The sequence below is a fragment of the Orcinus orca genome, chromosome 14 (genome assembly GCF_937001465.1).
Source record: "Orcinus orca chromosome 14, mOrcOrc1.1, whole genome shotgun sequence".
NCBI lineage: Eukaryota > Metazoa > Chordata > Mammalia > Artiodactyla > Delphinidae > Orcinus > Orcinus orca.
In genome coordinates this window covers 60,902,214-60,919,780 of record NC_064572.1, presented here as the reverse complement: position 1 = coordinate 60,919,780, position 17,567 = coordinate 60,902,214, and positions in this window count along the sequence as shown.

Sequence of the window (17,567 nt, the reverse complement as noted above, 5' to 3'; positions counted from 1 at the left end):
TACATCTCATTTCAGACTGGCCATATAGCAAGAGCTCAATAACCGTATCTGGCAAATGGCAACATCATTGGACAACAGAGTTCTAGACCCTAAATGATCCTAAAAACTTCTTAGCTTTTCTAATTACTAGCACATGATCTCAGGTAAGTTATTTAGCTTTTCTTTATCTGAATTACCTCCTTCATAACTAAGGAGAATAATAATAGTGTCTCCATCACGGAGCTGTTGTGAGGAGTAAATGAGTTAATATGTATAAAGCATACAGAATAGTGGCTGGCACAGAGCAAGTGCTCAGAAATTCAGTCCTCCCAGCTCTGTCACATAGGAAGGGCAGGAGTTTTCATCTCTTTTTTATACGTAAGACATGAAGATTTATTAAGCCCCTCAGTCTGTCAGGCTCAGAGCTAGAGGTCATGATCTCATTAAATTCCCCAATAACCCAGTGAGGGAGAGACCATTGCCATGTTTTAATGATGAGGTCAGAGAGGTCATCTAACTTTGTCCAAGGCCACACAGCAAGTACACAGCAGAGCAGGGATTCTAACCCAAGTCTGCTGACTCCAAAACTCTATTCTTTTCACTGAATTTTGTGGCTTGAGATGAAAAGAGGTGACCCAAGCTTTCAGAGCAGGTGGTGACGACTCTGGGCCTTGAGCCACCACCTGAGTCCCCCAGTGCTCTCCCCCCCACCCAGCTGCCTGCCCAAGGGTAGACGTGTGGCCCCATAACAGGGTGCAGGGGCCATTTCTGGTGGAGTGATCCTTCCAGGGATTCCTTCAAGTTATATCTCTTTAGGTGGCTCTCCCAGTGTGCCAAGAAAACTGGGCCTTAGCGCCTGAGCCGAAGGTATAGAGGGCGTGGAGGGAATGAAAGTTTCTTAGCTTCACTAAACATACGTCACAACATCAGAACCCAATTCTTCCCCGGGTTCTGTCTAGTTTCTATGTCCTTGAATCCTCAATGCTTTGAACGAAGCAAGTGGGTGCTCTGGCCAGAATAATACAGCAAAAGGATGTATCCAGGGGGCTCTCCCGGGGTGCCCCCTGCCCCAGACACCCTAATTCCACAGCCTGCAGGTGAGAGCCTCTCAGAGGAAAAGGATTTAAAAAAACAACAGGAGACCCAGGAACTAGGATCTAGTTACAGAGAGAAAGGGGAGGAAAGAGAGCTAGTGAGAGTGATGGAGAACAGCAATGCAGCAAAAAGAGCTTTTAGGGATAATTAATAATTAACATTTCTAATGATGTCCCGGGGACAGGAAGAGGCCAGCACAGGGCTCTGGGGCACGACTGGGGGCGATGGCGACCTCCAGGAGAGGACCGGCAGCCTGAGCCTCATTAACTTTCATGAGGGCCCCATGCAGCCCTTCATGCAGCCGGTGGGCTGCCTGCTGCTCAGATGGTCATTGTCATGACAATCTCGAGAAGGGGGAGCCTGGAGAGTGATTTAAGGGGCATAGGCTGCCAGTAGGAGAGGGGTCTAGGGAATTCATTTTCTGGACTTACAGATCCAGCTCCTATGAAAGCCAGGTTTCCCTTGGCCAAGGCAAGCAGTGGAGGAAAATTATGTTCATCACGTTCAAAGACAGAGCATTCCTCGGGAGCAGCAAAGGAAGTGGGTAAAGACAGGTGAATGCCTGGAGTGGGGAGCTGTCTCAAGAGGGGGCAGGTACAGCCAAAGCCTAGAGTGGAAGGGACTGGTTACATGGTTATGACTGTGATGGTAATGGTCAGACTGGATGGTGGATGGTCTCCCCAAAAACACCTGTGTTGAAGCCCTATCCCCATTGTGACTGCTTTTGGAGCTAGGGCCTTTACAGAAGAAATTAAGGTTAAATGAGGTCATAAGAGTGGGACCCCCCAGCCTGGTAGGATTGGCGTCCTTATAAGAGGACACACCTGAGAGTCCCCTCCACCCCATGCATGCACAGAAGGAAGGCCAGGTGAGGACACAGCTACAAGGTGGCCATCTGCAAGCCAGGAAGAGAGCTCTCACCAGAAACCGAGTCAGTCAGAACCTTGATCTTGGACTTCCCAGCCTCCAGAACTATAGAAAATAAATGTCTGTTGTTTAAGCCACCCAGTCTAAGTCCTTCCTTAGTGTGGCTTGAGCAGACTAATACAGTGATGGTTAAAGGGATTGTGGCAATCAGAAAACTAGTAATAGGCTCTCAGGTGACCAGCCATCTCAGTTTGCCCAGAACTGAGGGGTTTCCTGGGATACAGGGCTTTCAGTGCTAACACTGGGACAGTCTCAGGCAAACCAGGATGGTTGGTCATCCTAGCTAGTAGCAGTAGCGGCAGTAATAGTAGTAGTAATGGTAATATTTGTAGTAGTAGTAATAGTAGCATCACAGGTAGTCTAATAATTAGCTGATGCTTTATATTATATTTATATCATATTTATGTTTATTCACTTTTCAGCTGCCTCGTTCCTAAAGGATGTGGATGCTTTGAGCCCTCATACATATACAGTGCCTTACAGATACAAGCATTTTCACAAACACATCAGCTCTGCCGACTTGAGCCAACTCTTTGCCCCCCCAGATTCAAACTTGGCCCATTTTATCCCCAAGACCAATGTGACCTCAGCCAGCTGGAGGGGCTCTCTCCTGCCAAAGGCCCCATGGCCCTGAGGAGCCCTGGCTCCCTTACTAGGTGCCAGGCAGATGCCCAAGGTCTCCCTTTGGAGCTTCTGACCCCTTCCACCTGTGCAAGGCCTGGGACTTTGCAGGCTTAGTGAACCCTCCAGGGGGTTCTGAGGAAGGCCAGTGCTCTAAGGACCCAACAGTCGCTCTGTCTACTGCTACATATGTTTAGTTTATTTGTTGTCACTTTTTAATTTGATATAATGTTGAATTTACAGAACAATTTCAAGAACTGTATAAACAAACTGTCATATCCCCTTTACTCAGATTCACCAATTATTCATATTTGGTCCGTTTCCGTAATAATTTCTCTCATTTTTAAAATCTAAAAGTAAAACAGAAAGTAAACTTTTCTAGTGTGGATGATACAGATTGACAGCAGGACATATATAATATATAAGTAAATGCACCCATATATTGGGAGACATAAATACATATTGGCAGCTCAGCCCCAGCTTACTGTTAGAAATGTGCCGTCGTAACTTTGGTGGCAAAGATCATAGTGATCTGGGCTAGGGGAAAAGGGAGTTGACTAGGATGAGGGTTAAGGAAGCTTTGGGGGTGACTGAAACGTTCTATATCCTGATCATGGTGGTAGATGCCCAATGTAGAAATCCATCTAAATGTACGCTTACAACAGGTATATATTATTGTAGACAATTTGTACTTCAACAAGGTTGATTTTTAAAATGTAACCTTTTTTTAAGTTTAGTGGCCTCTGAAGGACCCAGCAGAGGAAAACTGATGCCTGAAGAAGTATGGATTTTATGCCATTAATTATCACATATTTATATGGCCCTTCTTACATGTGAGGCTCTGTTCTAAGCACTTTACAAAAACTAACTCGTCTGATTGTCGCAACAATCCTGCGGTGTAAGAGCAATCGTGGTGCCCATTTTACAGATCAGGAAGAGAAGCTACTGGGGGACAAGATGGCTCAGCTAAAAGCAGCCAGGCAGGCTGGCACCGGAGCCCTGCTCTTCGACACTATGCTTAGCTGCTTCTTTACGTGATAGTGAGAAACCAGGTCCCTTCTAAACATGGACTGTCTGCCCCAAAGAGCCCCCCGCCCTTCCCCGAGCAGCTGGGACCAGCGGGCAGGCAGAGCAAAGCTGACTGTCCCTGGGGCTTCCACTGGGCTACAACACCAGATTGATGAAAATCTGGGCTACAACACCAGATTTTCCTCCACTCTCCTCCATCCTCGACACTCCCCAGGGCTGTCAGTCTCATCTCTAGGCCTTTCCATTCGCCAAATTTTAGAAAGCACCCACTGATGCATTTTAGCCTATTGTTGGAGACAGAGTTGGCCACTTAAGCCACTCTGTCTGTCCCCAAGAGATACTAACAGAAAATAAATGTATGCATGTGTGTGATTTCCTGAGGTTCTGTGTTTCAGAGGCTGGAATTTCCTTGTTACCTGTGTGGTTCCTGTAAGTCAGGGCTCTGTGGCGAGAGACAGCGGGACAAGGTTTCAGGAGACCTGGTTCAAGCATGAACTTTGCTACTGAATTGCCGTGTGACGTAGGGCAAGTTACTTTCCTTCTCTGGGTCTCAGTTTTCATACCTAAAATAGCAGGAGATTAGATCAGATCAGAGGTTCTTGGCCTACGGATCCCTAGGAAGTCCATGGATGGGCTTCAAATGTTCTAGGAATTCCCCAAAATTTATATGCAGAGTGTTTTGTGCATGTGGTTAAAGGAGCCCATAAATTCTTCTGATTTTCAAAAGGATCTGCTATCACTCGAAAATTTCAGCATCACTCACCTGCCAAAATCCTTTCTAGTTCTAAAATTCTAAGATTCTGTGTGTTAATCTAAGACTTTGTATTCCACTCCAGCCTGGAACCTTCATTTATAGAGAATGATAAAGAAGACCCAGGACATTCGTGGCAACGTGAGGACTACCACATGGGTCTCCTGATTGAATCCAGTCTTTCTCACTCATTCATTCATTCAACATATATCTATTATAATAATTATGTTTTACTCAAATGATAACTTTTGACATATGCCCAGAGTCTCTATAATGTTCCAGGGCGTTAACATTAACATTAACACAGACCTAGCACATAGTAAATATTTGGTGAATGAAACAGTGACCAGGAAAGATGACTAGGTGCCAGGGATGGGAATGTGGAATGAAAAGGAGGAACCTCAAATCAGGAGACCTGAGTTTTAGCCCCAGCTTGGCTCCACACAAAGCCTCTTCCCCTCTGGCCTCTCTTTTTGCATCTGTAAAAGGAGGGAACTAGACAGCTAAGCTTTGAGGTCCCTTCTGGATTTAAGATTCCAGGATGTCGAAACTACCTCTGGCTATCCAGAAGGGGTTCTGGGAAAGAGCAGTGCCTTAGAGCTCCCATCCCAGGGAAGTCTCTATCTATTGTTGAGTAACAAATTAGCCTAAACTTTAGCAACAAATATTTATTATCTCACACAGTTTCTAAGGGTCAGGAATCTGGGCAGTTGGTTCAGGCTCTCGCGTAAGGTTGCAGTCAAGCTGTGGGCCAGAGTGGCAGTCCTCTGAAGGCTTGACTGCAGGTGGAGGTTCTGCTCCCAGGCTCACTCACATGGCTGTTGGCTGGAGGCCTCAGTTCCTTGTCCCATGGACTTCTACCTAGTGATGCTCATGCCATGGCAGTTGGCTTCCCCCAGAGCAAGCAATTTGAGAGAGAAAGAGGGTCACCAAGATGAAAGCTGCAATGCCTTTTTGTAACCTAACCAGGAAGTGACATGCTATGAATTATGCTGTATTTTAGTAGTTATGCAGATCAATCCTGGTGTGATATAGGCGGGAGGTACACAGGTTGGAATTTCGGGAGGTGGGGATCATTGAGGGCCATCTGGGAGGCTGGCTAACACACCCAGGCCAGAGCCGAATTCCACAAGGCCCCATTTAGACAAGGCCACCACTCATATTTTCTAGGAGTGCCCAGGCGGGAGAGTTCGGGCATGAGCCAGCCAGTATCATCAATGGAATGTCCTGCCTGCTCCTTTCCAAAGCAAGCACAGGAATTCTGCAGGGCTCCTCGCTGAAACCCTGCTGCCCAGCATAGCCCTGCAAGGGTGAGAGCAGAGCTGTGTAGGGGGATCAGCAGGGACCACCCTAAACAACCTAGCAAAACCTCGACTAACCAGAGCAAAGTGAGCCAGGACACTCACCTAATCGGATTTTTTCTGTGTTCAACTACCCCACTCTGATAAATACGTCTAAATACTATGGTTGATGATAAAGAGACAAACGACAGGAAAGTATATTGCTACTAAACATCTTTTAAAAACCTCCAAGGGTCCATACCTATAAGCTTGTATGCTCTCTACTTCTAAAGTATTGTCAAATCCTGCAAGTTCCAGAATTATCAGTGAATGATCTGCTACCTTTACTTTACTTTCAAAGGCAGAAAAGTGAAACAAAAATTTTAGGAAATTTTTAAAGATCAACATTTCTAACAATGGAGCCTTTCTACTGAACTTCCATCTAATTAGGAAATTAACCAGACCATTTCACTTCCTCAGTAAATGGGATTGAATTTCTTGTGGCTGGAACCCAGACTCGGTTCTCCATTTCCCTGACATGGTCGGCACTTCCCACCCTGCCTTTCATTCCTCCCTCAGCCTGGAATTCTTGGTGAGCCTGGAGTGGGAGTGAGAAGATGTGGGTTCCAGTCTCTGTTCCGCCTCTTACATCTGGGGCATGTGGTCTCTCCAAGCTCCTTTTTCCTTGCTTATAGAAGGAGGAGATGAAAGTACATGATCCTTTGGGTGTCTTTCATGCCTAACTTCTAGGACTCCACACACTGACCTTCTCTCTCTGTCACTTTCTGAAATCCCACTGCTTTTTCAGAATGCAAGCAAAATGTTATCACCACCATGAAGCCTCCTTTATCTTTGTGGACATAGTAATTTCTCCCTTCTCCATGACCCTGCAATTAACAGATATTAACACATTGTTTTATGTATTAGGTATAATATATATGCACCTTTTGTCTCTCTGACCGGACTCTAAGCTCTTTGAGAACAGGGGCCTCGTCCTTCTCATCTTCATACCCCTTAGCGCTGCATCTAGCACACAGTAGGTGTTCATACTGTAGTTTGAAGGAAGTCTGAAGAATGTTGTGACTTTGCAGCACACCCATGTACTGGCTGCCCTCAGCCAGCAGGGGGAGCACGTTCGCTCCTTAAAAGAAGTGGCCAATTCTGAACCTTTTCTCTGTGGAGAGCTGATGGGTGGATTTACCTCTGGGGATGAGAGAGGCCCACTGCCTTGGATGAAGGCAGGGATGAGGGAGAGCCTGTTATTTCTGACTAAGAAGACACCATTTATTTTGCAGCTTGGTAAACAGAATAACATCTCAAGAACAGAGAGCAACCTTCGTGATATATTCAGAGCACGTCCAATCTCTAAGGCCTACACGGAGTTATAATGGGGATACATTCTTGATTAAACACCGTGTAACCTGGGGCATTAAGTCTATGATAAATTAGAGATAGGTACCTGCAACCTCATTTCTTTTAAGGATATTTAATTATAAAATTTTGTAACGAAGTTACAGCCATATTAAAATGGTTTCTCACTGAAAAAAGGGTCTCAAAAGGTGAGACAATGCCGATAAGATAGGTACTGTGCCTTTAGGGTTTTCTAAGAGCTCCCACTGTGCCACTGCACGCTGCTGGAGATGAGAGAGAGGAGATAAAGCATCTATCTCCCTTCAGGAAATAGCCGCTTGGGGAAGGTGATCTCTCTCTTCACAAGCCTGCTGCCACAGATCCTGGAGTGTCATGCAGCTAGGACCCTGTCCGGGAGAAGCTGTCCAGCTTCTCTTTAAGAGGAGGTCACCTGCCAGTAATGGGCAGCTCGGTAGTCACTCATAACTAAGTATAAATTACACCAGTCTTCTTATTCCAGTTCCCCTCCTGCAAAAATGGGGAAATATTTAGCCTGAGAATGTTGGTTGTATGTCAGAAGACGTCATAATTTTGGAGCACAAGATACTATGGGACAGGGAGGCCAGGGTGAGGAGCCGGTGAGGGAAGACGTTGGGCAGCCGGAGGGTGGTGTGGGGGACATGGAACAGAGGGGACACTGAGAGGTAGATGACTGTGTTGATAGCAACTGCCCCTGGATTTTTCAAAGAGCCTGCTCCGTCACCAATCATTACATCAGACCATGTGTCCTGATTTGTCACTCAGAAAATACAGCTTCTTAGCTTTCCTGGTGAGTTAACACCTTCCCCACTATCTAGAAGCCAAAACATAGCAATCCTGATAGTCCGAGCTTGGGGTACTTGTTTCATTGCTCAGGCATTGAGAGCCCGTCTCCTCAACCAGTAAAAAAGAGGAGTCGTCTTACTCCGCTCCTAGCAAATGTCCTGCTAAGTACATTGCCCTGCCTGGCGCATCGTGAGCCCTCAGCTGCTGCTGCTGCTGTAGCTATTGTTATTGCCATTGCTGCTGTTTTTATTGTTGTTTTTGTTGCTGTTGTCGTCGGACCTGACACATAAGAGACCCTCAGTCAACACTGGCTGGTATAATTACGGAATCATTCTGTGTCCTGTATCCAGGGTCAGCCTGTGACACAAGGCCTCCTGCTCATTACTTACATTCACGTTAGCTTTTCACCCCTGAGCTGCCTAATTAGGGGCCGGAGAATGGTGTTGAAATAAACCGAGAAATCTGACACCAGCTGTGCTCCGCCTTCACCCCCCCCACCCCCACCCCCACCCCCTCCCCCCCCCCCCCCCCCCCCCCCCCCCCCCGGCAGTCGCTGTGCAGACCAGAGCAGAGCTCCTTAGGAGGCGAGTGCTACTTCTAGGAATTAGATATTCTGGAGCATTGGGTGGAGACGGTTTGTAAGTGCCAGATGCCTTGTGGCAAAGCCCTGTCACATTCCAGCTATGTGACTTGGGGTAAGTCACTTAACCTCCTTTTTTTTTCTTCTCATCTGCAAAATAGTTACCTTGCTCTTGAGGCTGCTATGAGGACCTGGTGTCACCGTGCCAAGATCAGTGCCGGATGCAGAGTGGGAATTCAATCGACATTAGCCTCCTTTCCTCCAGTCCCTTCTTCTGCCCCCCACACCCACCCTGAACCCCGGTAAAGGCCTAGAACATCAGAGCTGCAGGGGATCTGAAAGCCCAGCCAGCTCAGTCTTATTTTTCCAGATTATGAAAAGATATACAGCGAGACAGAGGCAAGGCCAGAGGAGGGTCAGGTTGCCCTCTCCTAGTTCGTGCCCACCTTCAGTATCACCCTATCACCAACTCACCATAGCAGAACTGTCAACTCAGAGCTAAATCCTCCTGCTTTCATTTAATTGGGATTGTGGCTCTCCTGTTCTCTGAAATTACATCAAGGAAGCTCTAATGACCATTAGCCACCATGGTTTTCCTTTCTGAGGTCGCTCATGCCTTTGGCTATAAGCTTATCTGTACAAGCATTTGTACTCCCCTCATGCTTTCTGCAGACCTTAAGAATTGTGCCTGGGTCTGGGGCTCCCCTTACAAGTGCAGGACTCTAAATTCAAATTCACAAACTGGAGTCTGTTTTCTGGAGCACATCCAGCGTGGGTGAGTGAGAACCGGCAGTTTTTAACCCTGAGATGCTCATCCACGTTTCCAGTTTGTGAATGTGGTGGAAGCAGTAATAAAGTTGGAGAACAGAAGAGGTTCCAGGCCTGAATGACCAGTAAAGCCTCTTTTCAAATGACCAAGAGTAATATCTATAAGGTACAAGCTAATTACAAGAATTAACAACAACCACTACCAAAAAACACAGACGTTTCAACTATATCAAATGCTGAGGACCAGAAACGCAAGCCAGCTTATTTTTACTGCATCTAATATTTTACTATCTGTCAAATTAAACCAAGTCCTAGTACTGGCCTCAGTTCACTTCTGGTCCTGGATGTATAAGGGAGGCATTCAAAAAAGAAGGGGGTAAGGAGGACAGGAAACCACAGGAGGGATAAGAGAACCTCTGACTGAAATGCATAAAATAGGAGTCAAAGGGCCTTTTCCCCCCTGCCTCCTTCTAATCATTCATCCAGTAAATATTTATGGAGCAATTACTTCCCAAGCACAGTACTAGGCACTGGGGATGCAGTGGTTCCTGCCACTGCAGAGCTGACATTCTTGGTGGCAAATACAGAGGACAAACAAGCCCTTAAACAGAGAAATAAGATAATCTCAGAGAGTGCGAAGCCGTAAGAAGGCAACGCGGTAAGTTAACGAGACAGCGAGGAACTGGGCTTGAGTAGGGGCCCCTCAGGTGGATGGTTGGAATAGCATCTTTGAGGAGGTAACCTCTATAAGCCTAGACTTGTATGATGAGTAGCCCGTGATGAGTAAAGCTGAGAGAGCATTTCAGGCAGAAGGCAAAGCAAACGCAAAGGCCCTGCGTGAGGATGAGCTCGAAAAACAGAGAAGGTCAGAGTAGCTGCAGCCCGGGGAGCCGGGGCTGTGGGTTGAGATAGGACAGGTGGCAGTGGCCCGATGGCATAAGGCGTGGGGAGGAAGTAGATGTGGCCCGTGGGGGCAGACAAACCTGGCTTCGAATCCCAGCTTTAAGATTTACCAGCAGCGTGACCTCGAGCAGATTGCTTAAGCTCTGAGCCCCAGCTTCCTCGTCTTTGAAATGGCGATGATGATAATAGGACCCACCTCAGGTGGTTAATGTGAGGAATAAATGAGAGGCACCATTGAAAGGGCTTCGCAGGGCACCTGGTATCCAGTTAGTGGTCAATAAGCTCCAACTTCTTCTCTCATGGACTTCTTATCACAGACTTCCAAGGTCACGGCTCACAGGCCCTAGGCCCAGTTTCAGCCGCCACCACTGAGAAAGCCACTAGGTGGCGGTCTTTCAAGCTTTTCTAGTTTCACCAGTTTTCCGGTCATGACTTTTGTCCTTGTTTTCACCCAATAGGAAAGTGCAAAGACCCAATCCTCCAAAGACTGATTGGGTACGCGGTTATCGGAAATGTATAGAGAATATTTTCTGATTTCAGCAACAAAATGTAATGAAAAGAACACCAGGCTGAGAGTCAGGCTGAGTCAGATCTGGATTCTAGTCTCTACTTTACCTACAGACCAATCAAGCTTGGCAGTGCATTGATCCTTCTGGGCCTCAGTTTCCCCATCTACTTATATCACAGTATCACCGTAAGGCCCAAAGGAGGTACTGGGTGTAGAATGGCTAGAGGCCGTACAAAGTGTGCTTGAATGGCAGTCCCAGGTGGTCACTTACTGGCTGTTTACTTAACCTCAGCTTTTTCATCTACAAAATGGGCATAATAATAGAATCGTAGGTTTGTTGGGACGATTAAAGCAGTCATAGCACACAAACAGCACCCAGCATGTGTCAGCGCAGCCTCAGTGTGAGCTGGCATCCTTTGTAAAGCACCGCTCAGGCGGATCAGCTTGTGAACACGGGCTGTGGTGGCTTTGATGCGGTGACTGCTGGGAACTGCAGAGAGAGAACATTTGACAGAAGGTGAGCTCTAGAGGACCACGAAGAAGCAGAGAGATGGGAGAACTCCACATGGAGATGGGGAGGGAAGGTGCCCAGTCACCCAATCAGGGAACCATCTCCTGCCCCATAGTTCCCAAGCAGACCTTGCAGGACGCAGGAGGGGCATGTCTCCCCGGACCACTCCTGTTCCCTGTCTCTTTTGGCACCAGTTGGGCAGCAGTTCCCTGTGTATTTTAAGCTCCTTGAAGGCAGAGAAGGTCTTATTCATCGCTGTTCCTCCCCTGGCCTAACCCAGAGCCCACACCTAACAAGCTCTGGATAAATGCTTGCTGGTGACCCATCCATCCTGGGCCATGTGGGGAACCAATCACATCCCAGACAGCCCTGGGCTATGCACTGAGCCTGAACTCCTCCAGCCTGCCCTGGAAATTGGGTGCTCTGCCTATGAGATGGGGACGTTGATGACTCTGTGCTAATGTCCTCATCTGTAGATGTATGCGGAACATGTCAGAATCCCCAGCAGAAGGAGAAAAGGCACAGGCACCAGCTGGATTTCCTGGGCTCCCCACGTGCCCTGCACCTGCCCCTCCTGCCTGAAAGGCTCTTAGGAGGGGGCACATGGCAGTGAGTGCCGTGCAATTGCTTAATGGCAGGACATAGGTGTGAGGAGGAATCAGAATCACGGGGAAGGCGCGGGCACGTGGGACAGGCACGGCTGCCCCAAAGGAGCACCCCCATTGCCAGCTCTGCTTTGCCACAGGAGAATTGTTGTTGGATGAGAACGAGCGATCATTCCATCTTTCTGGTCTGTTTCCTCAAGTCCACTACAAAGAAAATATAAATACCCACTTCTTTGTCATAAAGGGCATAATGCCGGGCCCACAGAAAGGGCTTAAATGCTTGTGGAATATCTTGATGAGACAGTGCCTCAGACACTGTAAATACTGAAGCAGCCCTGGTCAAACTTTTCTACCAAAGAATTCTAAAAGCAGAAGAAAGGGTTATCACACACCCCACCCCAGGGCTCTGGGGGTCTCACCCAGCAGGAAGCCTGAAAGGTCTTTGGTCTAAAATATGCATGCAGTTTTGCATTGGAGTCTGTGATATATCCAAATGGATCGAAATGAAAAGTGTAATTTTCAAAGTCTTACCAGCGAAATTACCTACCTCTCTTCCTCTCTCCCCCACCCCTAGCACATCTTCTAGCAAAAAGGATAGTCCAGGAAGATGAGGCACTTTTATCTGGAGTAATTTGTGGTTCTGGAACACTTCCCAAACACCCCTGTTTCAGAAGCACAGTAAAAGAGCACAGGTTTAATTATTTGTATTTAATATTTTGGTGGGCCATCCTGTGCACCCTGCTTTACTTACTGATAGATAGAACACATGGTCTTTGTTTGTTTGGCTCCAATGGCCCCCTCAGGGTCCACAAGGAGCCCGTTCCCTGCAGGCTGCCCCACTCTCGGCCCCAGCCAGCAGGCAGTATTGGACAGATCAGAAAACAAACAGCCTGCGGGCTCTCGCTCAGAACTCTACCCCAGTCTTCACGTCACCGTGGTTCCTGCTGCCTGACCTTCTGACCCCACCTCTGCAGGGCCTGCGCTCCCCTCCCTGGCCCAGCCCCTGGGCCTGCCTTTGAGCTCTTGCCTGCCTCCTGAGAGATGTCCTGGAAAGAAAATTGTGTTCCAGCTCTTAAAGACCTCCAGAGGAACAGTTTCTACAACCTCTGCAGGAATCTCGTTCTAACACACAACTCTCACGGAGAAGAAGCCTTCTTTTCATGAAATCGCAATTCCTTCCTCTTGCAATGAGCCTGGAGTTGCTTTTATTCTCTACTGGTCTGAGCTACACTTAACCCTAATTCCTCCTGATTTTCTCCTTGCTAGCCAGAGTGTGGAACATCGGCTTTGCTCTGGTCATCCCTCATCCTCCGCGTGCACAGCCCTGGGTCAGACCTGGGCTCCCAGCTCCGAGGTGTGAGCAGAGCAGCACGGGGGCAGAGTGTGCCCTCCTACCACCAAGGCAGGGCTGGGTCAAGGGTGGCTGTGTGCTGCTTTGGGGGCCTGGAGGAGGGGAATCAGCTGACTCTGGTTGAGAACCTCTTGTAGGCCAGAACATAGAGATGTTTATGAGAAATATAAAGCTGGGTCTTTATTCTCAAGAATAGCACCATTAAAGAAGCAATTACTTACTCAACTCTGTGGACAGTGGGCCATGCCCAAGAGACTTAAATTCACATCCCAGCTCTGCCTTTCATTAGCTGTGCCACGTTGGGCAACCACTTCACCTCTCTGAGCCTTTGCTTATGTGCCTACGTCAGAGGTAAGTGTTAGTGAGGATGTTTTAATTCTGTAAAGTGCTACACAAATGAAAGGTTTACTATAGCTTGGGTGAGGAGAATACAAAGGCGGGGAGACCTGCAGATCTACTTTGTAGGAATACAGTTGCGAAGTGCTAAAGGCCTGGGAGTGAAGAGAGAGAAATGAAAGTGAGTGGCATTTCAAAGGAAGGACAGGCAGGTGGAGGTGACAGCTTGGGCACAGAGATTGGAGGAGAGAAGAGAAGAATGACAGTAGTCATTGTTTATGGAACACTCACTACATACCAGGCGCTCTGCTAAGTGCTTCATGTGTTCCTTAGAAAAGCCCTATAATGAGTTTTATTATCCTTATTTTACCCTTGCATCTGGCAGGTCGTAACAGTAGTTCTGGACTCTGCAGCTGAACCTGTGAGAAATCCATTCTATCTCTAATGAAATTTGGTGTCAAGATGAGGGTGGAGTTTTAGGACAAATTGCGGAAGAACCAAGAGGTGCTGAGGTAGGTGGTGGGGAGGGGAGCTCTCAGCAAACCCTGGTTAATGAAATCAGGGTGAAGTAATCAGAAATAATGTCCCTTGCAAATTCCAAACATGGATTCTTTTTCCCAGAGGCCATCAACTCTTGTCCACCTGTTCTTATCGGTGTTCCACTTCTGTCCTACCTGCTTCCTGGGATAGCCCATCACCTCAGCTCTAACACACACACTCTCTCTCTCTTACCTTCTCTCTCTCTCTTCCCCATACACACACATACACACACACACACACACGCGCGCGCGCGTGCGCGCGCGCACGCGCCCTGGCTCAATTACCCTTTCCATCATCTTTTATGTCAATGCTGACTCTTTGTTGATGACAAGATCTTCATGCTCAGTTTAGACATTCAATACTGACTAGAAACATCCCCCCCCGCCACCCTTCGCTTCCTCTCCTGACCTCCCTTCCCTTTCTCTCTCCTCGTGTTTCTTTCCCTCCTTTTATTTCCTCCTTCCTGCTCACCTTTCTCTCATGTTCACTTTCCACCCATCCCTCTCTTCTCTTAGAATGAAACTGGCCAGGGCACCGCTAGCCCAGGAGCTCCCTGGCGTTTGCTGTCATCACTTCCCAACTGCTAAAGGCTTTTCTCTTCTTCTTTAAGCGATGACCATGAGCTCATGTCTATCAGAGATCCTGCTGGGTTGGCAGCTGGATATGACAGACCAGGATGGGCTGGAAGGTGAATCAAGACCTACCCACCAAGGCAGGGCCAGGACCTAGGGAGGTCCTGGCAGCTGGTGGGGGGAAGACGTGAGGCCAGGCTGGGGGCATGTCAACGGAAGCTGGCATGAGGCAGTTGGCAGAGCCTTGAGAAGGCAGTTGATGTCAGGAATGTGAGGCAGCAGGTGGTAAAGACTCAACCACAGGGAGGGAAGTAGAGTATCTGGACCCTGGAATCCTAGTCCCTGAGCATCTGGGTCATAGGATAGGGTACCAGGTTGGGAGAATGAAGGAGACACCCATTATTCTATCTGGGGGTACCAGACAGAGTTCTGTCAGAAGAAAAAAGGTAAGAGCAGATACTAGGACCTGGGAACAAAGGCAAAGCAGGACGAAGGTCAGCAACGTGGCTAGCCTTAAGATTCAAGATGAAGCTTCCCTGCTGTTGACCTTGGGCTCTGGCAAGCCCCTGACCGTGAAGGGTATGACTGGCTGAGCATCTCAAGCCGGCATAGAGAGCTGTGCAGTCCCAGGTCCACCATGGCCTTCCCTTTTACTGTCCTCCTCTCTGCATTATGCTCTCAGCCAACCACTCAGACTGCAAAGCCACTGCACTACAGTGGAGCAAAACCTCAAAGCACCCAGGCTGCCTGGGTACATATTAACATGATGATCAGTCATCTACCTTCATCATCACCCCCAGGCTCCCCCCAGCCCTAAGGGGCTCTGACTTTTCTCACCAGACTTCTCTAGGATCTCGTAACGTCCCCCTTTATCTAGTCTCCCTTTCCCAGGTCTGCCCTCTGCACCCGGAGAAGCCTGTAGCCTGTGCTCCCGTTTTAAGCTGTTCGGAACTAACTCTCTGGCCATCTGGAAGTCCACCGTGGTTTGTGGCTTCTCTTCAAGAGCTTCCGTCATCTTCACCCCTACTTGCCTCCCCTCAAAAGTGCGTTCTGTACTTCTGCCACTTACATGCCACTGTTAACACAAGTCCATCTGAAAACTCACCAGCCGCTGATAAATTTGTACTCCTTAGAAAAAAGGAGCTACAGGCCAGTGCAGCTTGGTCTGAGAAGGGGTTATTTCCTCACACTCTCTTAAACCCCTCACTTCTTTCCCAGTTTACGGTTTCTCTTTTGCTACGAGTGCTGCTTTTCCACACCCTCACAAAACATTCATTTCTTTTGGGACAACCAAGCCTAAAATATCATTCCATATATCCCCTACCTGCAATTCCAAATTTCCAAATCTCTGAAAATCAAGGCATGGATTTGGGGTTTTTTTTGGTTTTTTACAAGTTTGATGCCAGAACTCATCTGGTGACAAAACCAGACAAACTGAAGTGAAGCCATTTTATCCTCATACCCATTTAGTGTGAACATTCACACTAAATGTTTTATGTTTTACTGCAGAAATAATGAGGCTGATTAAGAGATGCTGCCCAGGATCTCACAGGGCATGTTCAGTGCGTTCGGTACCTTTCTGAATTCTAAAGCACCTCTGGCTTCAAGGGCCTCAGGTAAGATTTGTTGAAACAGAAGCATCTCTAAGAGCTGAGATTCCCTAGCCTTTCCTCTCTATCTGGAGAGTGCGAAGACAGCCAGGTGGATCAGTGAGGGTCAAAAGGAAACCAAGGAGAGCAAATCTTCTGATTTGGAGAAAGAAGGGTTGAGTTTGTGTGACTCTGAGTAGCTTGTGTAACCCTCTGATCCTGAACCAGAGGAGAGGGTTGGTTCCCAACAGCCTCTGCTCCAATGGGCTTTCGAGATGACTGAAATGACACACCCAAATGTCTTGAGCTTTTAGAAAATGAAGTGCTATGAAACTTTTCTAGTATTTTTTTTTGAAACATAAATACATTTAATTGGAATAAATTAATCAGCAAACCCTGTGTTCATTCTGTGCCCAGTTTCACGCTGGGTTCTATGAGGTAGTCAAGTACAAGCTACAAACTCTGGACTTAAAGGGGCTTCTATTCTGAGAGGAAGGCCAAGTTTTTCTGCATAAGAAACAATTAGAGAGAATGCAGGACAATATGTATAATAGAGTGCTAAGATGTTGCAGACCTGCAGCAGGGCTGAAAACGCAAAGCTCCAATGCAGGCCAGAGCAGTTTTGGAAGATGCTGTGAGAAGTGAGACTTAGTCGGGTGCCAGAAGATGAGAAAACATTTTAGGCAAGTGTCCCAGGTAAGAATGGACAAGGTTTGTGGGGGGACAGTACAGAGAGAGTCAGCGTGTTGGGAGGAGACTGAACAAGCTGGATGGGGGTAAGGAGCGTGTTGAAAACATATGTGTGTTAGTCTGCTCGGGCTGCCATAAGAAAATACCACAGATCAGGTGGCTTAAACAAATGAATTTTATTTTCTCACGGTAGGAGGCTGGAAGTCCCAGATCGAGGTGCCGGCAGGTTTTTGTTTCTTTGGGGGCTTCTCTCCTTAGCTTGCAAACGGCCACCTTTGTCTGTGTCCTAAAATGACCTTTCTTCTGTGTGTGCCCAGAGAGACAGGAAGATCTCCAGGGTCCCTTTCTTTTCTTATAAGGTCTCCAATGCTAAGGATTAGGGTCCCACACTTTTGACCTCATTTAACCGTAACTATCTCTTTAGAGGCCCTATCTCCAAGCATAGTCACATTGGAAGTTAAGTCTTCAACATATGCATTTGGAGGGGACACAATTCAGTCCATAAATGTGCATGTGCCCCGAGAAAGCAAGATATGTCTGGGAAATTTGTGAGGGCAAGATGTCTACAATGATACAGGCAGGGCACAGACATGAACTGAGTGAATGGACATGGAGGACATTAGAGGAATTAGAAATTACAGGACCAGAAAGGCCTGGCCCACCGACTGAACCCTTACAAGTTCAAGTGCAGAAACCAAATTGCATTCCCTAAAGAACTTCCTGGAGAGACTGTCTCCGTCATTTCCTGCATTTCTCT